We start from the raw sequence: 11,055 nt of genomic DNA on the forward strand, positions 1-11,055 counted from the left end.
AGCATTTTCTGATGATGAATTGCCTGTGGAAGGCACAGAACACAATAAAGCTCTCTATTTGACGGTCAAGTGTGAAGGTTTAATGGTTACTCGAGCACTGATCGATAACGGGTCGAGTGCTAATATTGAACAAGTTGAAGATTGATGATGACAGAATCTGCAAAAATTGCATTTGTGTTCGAGGGTTCGACGGAGGGGGAACAAACACAGTAGGGGATATTGTACTCGAATTGACTATTGGTCCGGTCGAGTTCATTATGGAATTTCAGGTGTTGGATGCTGCAGTGGCCTACAATATTTTGTTGGGTCGACCATGGATCCACGCGGCCAAAGCAGTGCCTTCCACACTGCACCAAATGGTCAAGTTCGAGTGGGACAAACAAGAAATTGTGTTATATGGGGAAGATCCCACATGCGCCATGAGTGATGTCATTACGCCCTATATAGAAACTGAAGATGATAAGGGACCATGGGTTTATCAGGTTTTTGACAAGGTCCCGGTGAGCAGAGTGCCCGAGGGTAAAAGTATTCCATGTCCTAAGATGGCAGCTGCGACCGTCATGGTAGTATCAGAAATGCTGAGTAAAGGGTTCGTGCCGGGAAAAGGTCTGGGGGTTGAACTTCAGGGCATTATTCAACCTGTTTCTCTGCCCAAAAATCTAGACACCTTCTGATTGGGGTTCAAACCAACAGCGTTAGACGTTAGAAGGGCCCGTAAATTGAAAAGGAAAGCTTGGGTTCTTCCCAAACCAATTCTACGCTTGTCCAGGTCCTTCGTCAGGCCGGGTAATAAGAAACAGTCATTGGCAAAGGTGTCAGGTTCACTTATTGGGGCAGAGGGGAACTTGGATAAGGTGTTCGAGAGAGTATTTGCTGAAGTGAACATGGTTGAGGCCGGGGAAGGGTCAAGCGGAGCAGATATACAGTACATCGGACCACATGCTAACATCAACAATTGGGAAGCTACTCCTCTTCCAATTCGGAGGGAGTCATGGTAGTGGGTTTTGTTTTCCTTTTGTCACCTGGATTATTCCAGGGCTTGTAATCCAGTTGCTATGTTCCGTCCGTTTGGATGAGTTAAAACCTTGTTATCTTTACATTCAATGAAATGCAATTTTCTTCGTTCCTAATTTTGTTTCCATTTTCTTTTCTTTTGTACAGTTCTTTTTATGCTGATATCAATGATATGACATGCATGAGGAATCTTCGGCCCAATTTTAAAAGCCAATCTAGCTCGGAAGTAATAATACAAGAAATCGAGTGTGATGATGGGGTGGATTGTAACAACGATGAAGCTTATGAGGAAATTAGTAAAGAATTAAGTCATTTTGAAGAAAAACCCAAACCTAACCTAAATGACACAGAAGCAGTTAATCTAGGGGACCAAGACAATGTGCGGGAAACTAAAGTAAGTGTTCATCTGGAGCCACAACTCAAGGAGGAGATAATTAAAGTATTGCATGAGTACAAAGATGTTTTTGCATGGTCATATGATGATATGCCAGGTCTAAGCACCGATTTGGTGGTTCATAAATTACCCACTGATCCGGCACTCCTCCCTGTCAAGCAGAAGTTGAGAAAATTCAAAACGGACATAAGTGTGAAGATCAAAGAAGAGATTACCAAGCAGTTTCAGGCAAAGGTAATTCAGGTTACGCGTTACCCCACTTGGTTAGCTAATGTTGTGCCTGTGCCGAAGAAAGATGGCAAGACCAGGGTATGTGTCGATTATCGAGATCTTAACAAGGCAAGTCCAAAAGACAATTTACCACTACCCAACATCCACATACTGATTGACAATTGTGCCAAACATGATATTGGCTCTTTTGTGGATTGTTACGTGGGTTATCATCCGATAATGGACGAGGAAGATGCAGAAAAGACGGCATTCATCACGCCGTGGGGAACGTATTGTTATCGGGTCATGCTGTTTGGTTTGAAAAACGCTGGGGCAACTTATATGAGGGCCATGACAACCATATTCCATGATATGATACACAAAGAAATCGAGGTATATGTGGATGATGTGATCGTGAAATCTAGACAGCAATCCGATCATGTCAGAGATTTGAGAAAGTTCTTTCAAAGTCTTTGCATGTACAATCTTAAGCTCAATCCTGCAAAATGTACTTTCGGGGTGCCATCTGGGAAGTTGCTGGGGTTTATAGTCAGTCGGCGGGGTATTGAATTAGACCCATCGAAGATCAAAGCTATTCATGAACTGCCACCTCCAAGAAACAAAACCGAGGTGATGAGTTTGTTGGGAAGATTGAACTATATCAGCAGGTTCATTGCTCAGCTCACGACAACTTGTGAGCCGATTTTCAAATTGTTGAAAAAAGACGATGCGGTCAAATGGACTGATGAATGTCATGAGGCTTTTGATAAGATAAAGGGGTATTTGTCGAACCCACCCGTGTTGGTCCCGCCAGAACCAGGGAGGCCCTTAATTCTATATTTGACGGTTTTGGATAATTCATTCGGTTGTGTACTGGGGCAGCACGATGTTATGGGCAGAAAGGAGCAGGCTATCTACTATCTCAGCAAGAAGTTCACATCTTACGAGGTTAAGTATACTCATCTGGAAAAGACATGTCGCGCCCTAACTTGGGTGGCACAGAAGTTGAAACATTATTTGTCATCTTACACTACTTACCTTATATCTCGCTTGGACCCGTTGAAGTATATTTTTCAGAAACCCATGCCCACAGGGAGGCTTGCAAAGTGGCAGATCCTGCTTACAGAGTTCGACATTATCTATGTGACACGGACTGCAATGAAAGCACAGGCACTAGCCGATCATTTGGCTGAGAACCCCGTCGATGAAGATTATGAACCTTTGAAAACTTATTTCCCTGATGAAGAGGTGACGCACATTGATGAATTGGAACAAGCTGAGAAGCCGGGATGGAAACTTTTCTTTGATGGGGCTGCCAATATGAAAGGCGTGGGAATAGGAGCGGTACTTATTTCTGAAACAGGTCAGCATTACCCTGTTACAGCTCGGCTTCGCTTCTACTGTACGAACAACATGGCAGAATATGAGGCGTGTATATTGGGATTGAGATTAGCTGTAGATATGGGTGTACGAGAAGTCTTGGTCATGGGTGATTCGGACTTACTGGTACACCAAATTCAAGGAGAATGGGAAACACGGGATTTGAAGCTTATACCGTATCGGCAGTGTCTGCATGAGCTTTGTCAACGGTTTCAGGCCATAGAATTCAGGCACATTCCAAGGATTCATAATGAGGTTGCCGATGCTTTGGCTACTTTAGCGTCGATGTTGCACCATCCAGATAAGGCTTATGTTGATCCGTTCCAGATTCAGGTTCGTGATCAGCATGCTTATTGTAATATGATAGAAGAGGAAATTGACGACGAGCCGTGGTTCCATGCTATCAAAGAGTACATTAGGGCGGGAGTATATCCGATACAGGCCACCGGTGATCAGAAAAGAACGATTTGGCGATTGGCAAGCGGGTTTTTCTTTAGTGGAGGAGTGTTATACAAACGAACTCCGGATCTCGGGTTGTTAAGATGCATTGATGCGAGACAAGCTACATCTATCATGACTGAGGTACATTCTGGAGTTTGTGGACCGCATATGAGTGGGTACGTTCTAGCAAAATAGATTCTCCGAGCAGGTTATTATTGGCTCACCATGGAGCGGGATTGTATAAGTTTTGTGCATAAATGTCATCAGTGCCAAGTGCATGGAGATTTGATTCATTCTCCACCATCAGAACTACATACGATGTCCGTGCCATGGCCTTTTGTTGCGTGGGGCATGGATGTTATTGGGACAATTGATCCAGCAGCGTCAAATGAGCACAGGTTTATTCTGGTAGCTATAGACTACTTTACCAAATGGGTGGAAGCTAAGACGTTCAAGTCTGTGACTAAGAAAGCTGTAGTCGACTTCGTGCATTCAAATATCATCTGTCGGTTTGGGATTCCGAAAGTAATCATCACGGATAATGGGGCTAATCTTAATAGTCATTTGATGAAGGAGACATGTGAGCAGTTTAAGATTACACATAGGCATTCCACTCCATACCGTCCCAAGGCAAATGGTGTGGTTGAAGCAGCCAATAAAAATATAAAGAAAATACTCCGGAAGATGGTTGAAGGATCTAGATAGTGGCATGAGAAATTACCTTTTGCATTGTTATGATATCACACCACTGTTCGTACCTCGGTGGGGGCGACTCCGTATTCATTGGTGTATGGCACCGAGGCAGTAATACCTGCAGAGGTGGAAATCCCGTCTCTGCGAATCGTTGCAGAGGCTGAGATCGACGATGATGAATGGGTGAAAAGCCATCTTGAGCAGTTGAGTTTGATTGACGAGAAGAGATTGGCATCAGTGTGTCATGGCCAACTGTACCAACGAAGAATGGAAAGAGCATACAACAAGAAAGTGCGCCCAAGGAAATTTGAAGTCGGACAGTTAGTACTGAGGCGGATTTTGCCTCATTGGGCTGAAGCAAAGGGAAAATTTGCCCCAAACTTGCAGGGACCATTTGTAGTAACCAGAGTATTGTCTAATGGAGCATTGTATTTGACAGATGTGGAAGGAAAATGTATAGAAATGGCCATCAATTCCGACGTGGTCAAGAGATATTATGTATGATTTCTTTATTTCTGAATGTATCTGTTTGTATTTGGCATATCTCAAAGATTGAAATGATGAAGGCGTTTTGTCCTGCTATCCAAACACTCTTATCCCTTGTCATCCCCTTTGAGCCTTACTTATTTTTCATACCCCTCTTTCGGAATCAATGGCACTATCAGGGAACACAGGTGCCGAACATAAAAGAAAGAAGAGAAAAACAAAGGAAAAGAAAAAGAAAGAAAAGCAAAAGAAAAAGAAAGAAGAGAAAAGCAAAGGAAAAGAAAAGAAAGAAAAGAAAAAGAAAAAGAAAGAAGAAGAAAAGAAAAAGAAAGAACAGGAAAGAAAGAAAAACACAACAACAAAAGTTAATTATGATACAGTGAACTACGTTTGACTTGATCCCGAAAGGGTACGTAGGCAGCCTTACTCCGAGGTTCAGTCATACCAAAATAGAAATCCAAAAATCCCCAAGCAAAAAACTGGGGCAGAAGTTGTGATTGTTGTGAAAGTCGGATTCCGAAAGTTGTAATTTGAACCCAGTTGAATTGTTTTGAGCCTTTCATACCTTTCTTTCTAACCCATCCAAAAACCTACATTACGGTCCAAAGAAAGACCTTCTGATCAATTTTTGATAAATTCCAAGTCGAGCAGGTAACGGTAATTCGTGGCAATGGCAACACTCTGGTTCAAGCAAGAAGAACAAAAGATAAAAATGAGAGAGTCTTATGGGTGAAAAAACTCACGGGCACCGTAAGGCGACGGGAGCTGAGAGAAAATAAAATGAGAGAGTCTTAGTGGTGAAAACTTTCACGGGCACCTCAAGGCGAAAGTGAGTTAAAAAATGGCAAACTGAGAAAGGTCTGCTGATGGAAACCGTTTTGTGGTACCGCAGTAAAACAAGGTTGAGGTCTGGGTAATTCAAATAATTGATGGAATTTCTGGGCAATGAGGTATGGCAACTGAGAGTTGTTTAGTCGGATTGGTTGGGCCGATTAATCCGAAATGCATGTCATGACCATTGGTCCTAGCTGTTCCGGTCAGATAAGTTTCTTTTCTTTACTTCGTTTTTAGTAGTCATCCGGTTTTGGATTCTTCTTATCCTTAACCCGTAAAACCATTGCATTTCATTCTCTTTTGGGGGTTTTTTTTGTCTAAATGTTCTAATGTCAGTTATGTTCAAAAGTAAGTGAGAAAGAATTTCCAGGCTCACTACCAGCTTCCGGAATTGTAAAGCACAACGTGGTCAGAGCATGTCAAAAACAACATGATGTAAAATGGAATAGGGGAAGTCGCCGGAAGTTGCATCGGCAGAATATTTGGGAAATGTTATGGGAAATGTGAAGGTTCAGGCAAAAGGGCCAGAAAGATGAGACAACAGTATGGGTACAAAAGCATTCAGGTAGTCAGAAATTGGGGAATGTGGAAGTCGGTTGGAAAGTCGGGCAGTTTAGAGGATGTCAGGCAATACAAAGCAAGGCAATGGAAGGACGATGCAGCAAGAATACCATCAACTAACCACCATTTTTATTAACTAACGAAATTTTCGGTGATTGAAACAGGGGCAGAAAAATTGTTTGTCAGGAGGAATTCGCCGTGAGGGAAGAGCGGGTATTAATCAAGTTTAATCGCAAGTGTGGCATGGTTAAAATACAAAATAATCATGAATAGCATAGAGGAATATAAGTTGGTTGCAAAGTTCGCATGTTTAGGATAAATGCAAGTTGTCAGGAGTCCGCCTGGAGAACAGAGACATACTTTTCAAGTTTGAAGTCAAGAGCCCGCCTGGAGAATGGAGGTGTTAAACATTTTAAGCAGTCGAAGTCAGGAGCCCGCCTGGATAATAGAGGAGTAGTTTCAAATTTTAAGTTCAGCAGTCAGGAGCCCGCCCGGAGAATGGAGGTGTTAAACATTTTAAGCAGTCGAAGTCAGGAGCCCGCCTGGATAATAGAGGAGTAGTTTCAATTTTAATTTCAGCAGTCAGGAGCCCGCCTGGAGAATGGAGGTGTTAAATATTTTAAGCAGTCGAAGTCAGGAGCCCGCCTGGATAATATAGGAGTAGTTTCAATTTTAAGTTCCGCAGTCAGGAGCCCGCCTGGAGAATAGAGGTGTTAAATATTTTAAGCAGTCGAAGTCAGGAGCCCGCCTGGATAATAGAGGAGTAGTTTCAATTTTAAGTTCAGCAGTCAGGAGCCCGCCTGGATAACAGAGGAATACATTCAAGTTCGAATCTATTCAAGTTCAGCAGTTTGGAGAGGGGGAATAACATCTCAATTCACCAGGGGAATAGCAACAGAGAATTTTATCGAGAAAGCACATGACAATGAGGCACCAAGGAAACACAAGACAACAAGGCAGCAAGGAAGTACAAGAGCAAGTTTGAAGAATTTAGATAGGATTTTTGTAATTCATAGAGCATAGTTAGTTTAGCTTCTTTTATCTTTGACGTGGTATAATAAGGGAGGTCAGCAAGCAGTAACAGTAGCAAGCGCAATGAAATCACAGTTCCTGGTAGTCCCAGCTACCAGACACTCCTGAACTACACTGACCTGATTCGTGTTCAGCCCAGGATATGTAGGCAACTTCTGAAACAGGGTGCGGTCAAACTTTTCAAATATGCTTCACACGAAATTTTCAAACGGGCAAAAATCGCTCATATTTGCTCACTTATCTTTGCCCGAAAATATTTCATGTTTTCGAGCAAATAGGGGCAACTGTGAGCACGTGATTTTTTCCCTAAATATGATTATTCCCAAAATCCCAAACAAAATAATTTTTCTTTATTTTTACAATTTTTGTGCATTTCGGTGTCATTTTTTGATAATTGTCGCATTTTATTTTGCGCATGTTAATTTATATAAAATACAAAAATATGCATTTTGCATTTAGGGTTTTAGTATCAATTAAGGGTTAATTTGTTTAGAACAAAACATGAAAATCACAAAAATCAGTTCACTTTTGCATTTTAATGATTTTTATTATGAATTTGTCATGAATTAGGTATTAAACAATTTTAGGCATTAATTAGTTTTAGTTTTGAAATATATTAGGACTTTATTTTAATTGTTGCAATTCTATAAAATCAGAAAAATAATTACAAAATTACAAAGTGGAAAACAAAATAGATAAAATGAAATAAAAAAGGAAATTGAAATGAAAAGCAAAGGGCTGGCCAATTTTGGGCCACTCTCGTGCAAAACCCCAGCCTAATCACGCCCAAGCAGCCCAGAACCCTCCGGTCCAAGGTGTTAGATTCAAAACGACGTCGTTTGGCGTCGATTAATCCAAGCCGTCGAGGTCCCATGATCTAGTCCAGGAAGCCCCACTCCCACACTATATAACTGTCCAAATATAACCTTACCCCCCACCCCGGTCCTTCACCTTCCTCACCCTACCTCTCTGTGCAAACCCTAATCTCAGCCGCCCCAAAATCCTCGCCGGCGGCGAGTGCAACTTACACCGTTCAAACCCAAATTAACACCATAGATCCCCCATGAATCCCTCTTCCCATTCCCGCTATTGGTTTCTCTCGAATATGGCCGGAGTTCCTCGAATCTCCGTTTGAAGTTTCCAGCCATGTCGCAAGTTTATCCAAACCAGCCCAAAATCATACCACACAATCCCCAGACTTCCCTCAACCCAAATCCATGACCATCTTCCTTCAAATCTCTGAGAAGTGGCTCGAATTTCAGATTAAAATTTATGGCCAAAACCCTAAAACCAAAATCTTTATGATTTCGAACCGTAATATCCTTAACCATGTGTTCTCTTGTAAGAACACATGGTTAGGGATGTTGCGTGTCCAAAATCTGCAGAGATTCGAAAGGCAGTGCTTAGTCGGAGATTTAGCTCTGTGGGTAAGTTTTCTTTAACTCTCTGAGTCATTTTCAATAGTCTCATACTCCCTTGTTTGGTTAGTTGGATTGTTTGTTTATCGGTCATATTTTAATGTCGTTCATAGATAATAATAGTTGTTAGTTTAATTAGCTAGTATTAACGTTAGTTCATGCTGATACACTGTTTTGATTGCCCTGTTTATCTCGTTCTGGTTGTTTAATGATTCTGAGTTTAGATATTAGTTTAATGTTGACGATTACTCTCGTTTGATTAATGGATTGTTAGAATATGCAGTAGGATAAGTTGTATTTTGATTCAATTTTGATATTCTGCCTTAGAGTTGGACCTGGTTGGTTATACCTGAGCAAATCTTTTGTTTTAGTTAACTTTAGTTAGATTTTAGCTGGGGTTAAAAGGAATCGGAACAGTTAGCATTGGGCTGTAAATCCCAGACTAGTAGAAGGACATTTTAGGGATAGAAAAGGGCAGTTTCTTTGAGAATAGTAATTTCAAAATAGGGGTAAGGGTAGTATAGGTGTTTTAGGGGGAAAAGAGCATCCTAGGGCCTTCTAGAAGGGTATTTTAGTGTAGATTTTAGCCAACTTAGGATATTAGCTTGGGAAACAAGTCAATAAATGAGGGACTAAACTGAAAATAGGGGAGGGACTAAAAAAGAAAACCAAAATCTGATTAACCCTCTGAGATCATCTATAAAAGGGCATGAAGTGCCTTGAGGAAGGGATTCAACTTTCAGCCCAAAAATCCCACCAAAAGCTCTCCTCCCTGCTTTCAATTTCAGCTAGCATTTCAATTTCAGTACTCAAAAAATAAACATCAAAAAATGAAAAAATCAAAAACAGTTTTACTCTTTCATTATTAGTGTTAGTGATTCTCAGTCCTTCCTTGGGCATTCTTCATTCCAGCTCGAGGCTCTATTTTTAAAAGTGTTCAAAAGTGATTAGCAACTGATTCAGGTGAATTTTGAGCCTATTAGTTTGGATTTCAGTTGGGTTTTAGGTCCAGCAGGATTGCAGAGGCATCTAGGTTCAGCTGTGAGGGCTAGGAGTGCATTTCAAAGTGTGTTGAATTGATCTGTTGAGTCTGCTTGTATTTCTAGTTTTTCAAAATCATTTCCTGGCCTGTTCTGTGATGCTATACTGCTGAGTTGCGTTGCTGTTGCTGTTCAAAGTAGCTGACTTCTTTTCTTCTCATATTTTCCCTTATCCAGGTACACAATTGTACCTCTGATGACTACGAGCTAAAAATGTGCAGAAATGAATTTATGTGAAGAATGAATTTGCTTGAAGAATTGAGTTCTGATTTAGTTTATTTCCAGATCTATGTATTCAATATTTAGTTCATGGATATTGTTTAAGTTTTGGCTTGTTTTTTGTGCCAAATGGACTATATAAACTGTTATGTTTCAGATTCATATGATGACTATAAGGTGAACACTAGTGTTAGTTAGTTACATAATTTCGTAAATAATTTTTGAATCGTTTCATATCTGTGGGAGTAGTAGAATACAATTTCCTGTTTCAGTATGCAATTCCAATAGTCCAGCTTACCTAGCAATGTTGGCTTGAATTAATGAAAAAAATGGTTAGTCTGCTTTGTATTATTAAAATCGTGTCTCCAGCTTGGTTCTCACCTTATTGATATCTAAGAACTCATTGGAATACCAGTAGATCAACTAGTCTGTGCATGGAATTGGGATTCAATTGACTAATATCTCTTTAGTTTGAGTAGATGCGTATTGTTTTCCCTTTGTTATAATTATCGAACATTTTGAATGATTTAGGGGTAATTTCAGTGGGCGTTTGGTTGAACTAAACCGAGACTTCACTTGGTTCAGCAATAAGCCATCTCAGGCAGTTTGGGCCTTGATACCCTAATGGGCAGCCCAAGTCCTGTCCGCATTATATACTCGTTTAGACCTAGGCCTAGGCCTATGACTGGCTTGCCCTTTGTGGGTACCCGGGTTAGGACTTTTCTATGCAGGTTGTGTTCAAGACCCAAAAATGGATAAGATTCTGGATTTATTTGAGTTCCTGAACCCAAGTATAATAACTCTTAAATGTGCTAATTAATTAGGACTTCTTTTATTTATTAGAGACAAATTAAACGGAAAATTGTAGTTTGCTCTTTAGGATGCTCTTAAAACAAATTCAGATGAGCCTCACTAAACAAAATACAAAGGCGGGGCCCTCAACAATTGATTGTTAAAACTGATTAGAACTTGGGAGGGCCGTTTAGTGAACTTCACGGCTCTACCCAAAATAATATTACATTGGAACCTTTAGGCGCGATTTAATTAAATTATTTCTTTATAGTCGGGTGCGCATTGATGCGACCCAAATCCAAATCTCGACGAAGTCGAAATATGTTGACGACCATGGGTGTATTGATTACGACGTGGTTTGAAACGTGTTTTCACGACGTCACAATTCTTTTAAAATAAATAATGATAAAAAGCGGTTTATGAATAAAAGGCGTATAAGCTAGCATTGAAATCAGATAAAATCAAATACAACAATTAAGCGACCGTGCTAGAACCACGGAACTCGGGAATGCCTAATACCTTCTCACGGGTTAACAGAATT

The sequence above is a fragment of the Nicotiana sylvestris genome, chromosome 11 (genome assembly GCF_000393655.2).
Source record: "Nicotiana sylvestris chromosome 11, ASM39365v2, whole genome shotgun sequence".
NCBI classification, from domain to species: Eukaryota; Viridiplantae; Streptophyta; class Magnoliopsida; order Solanales; family Solanaceae; genus Nicotiana; species Nicotiana sylvestris.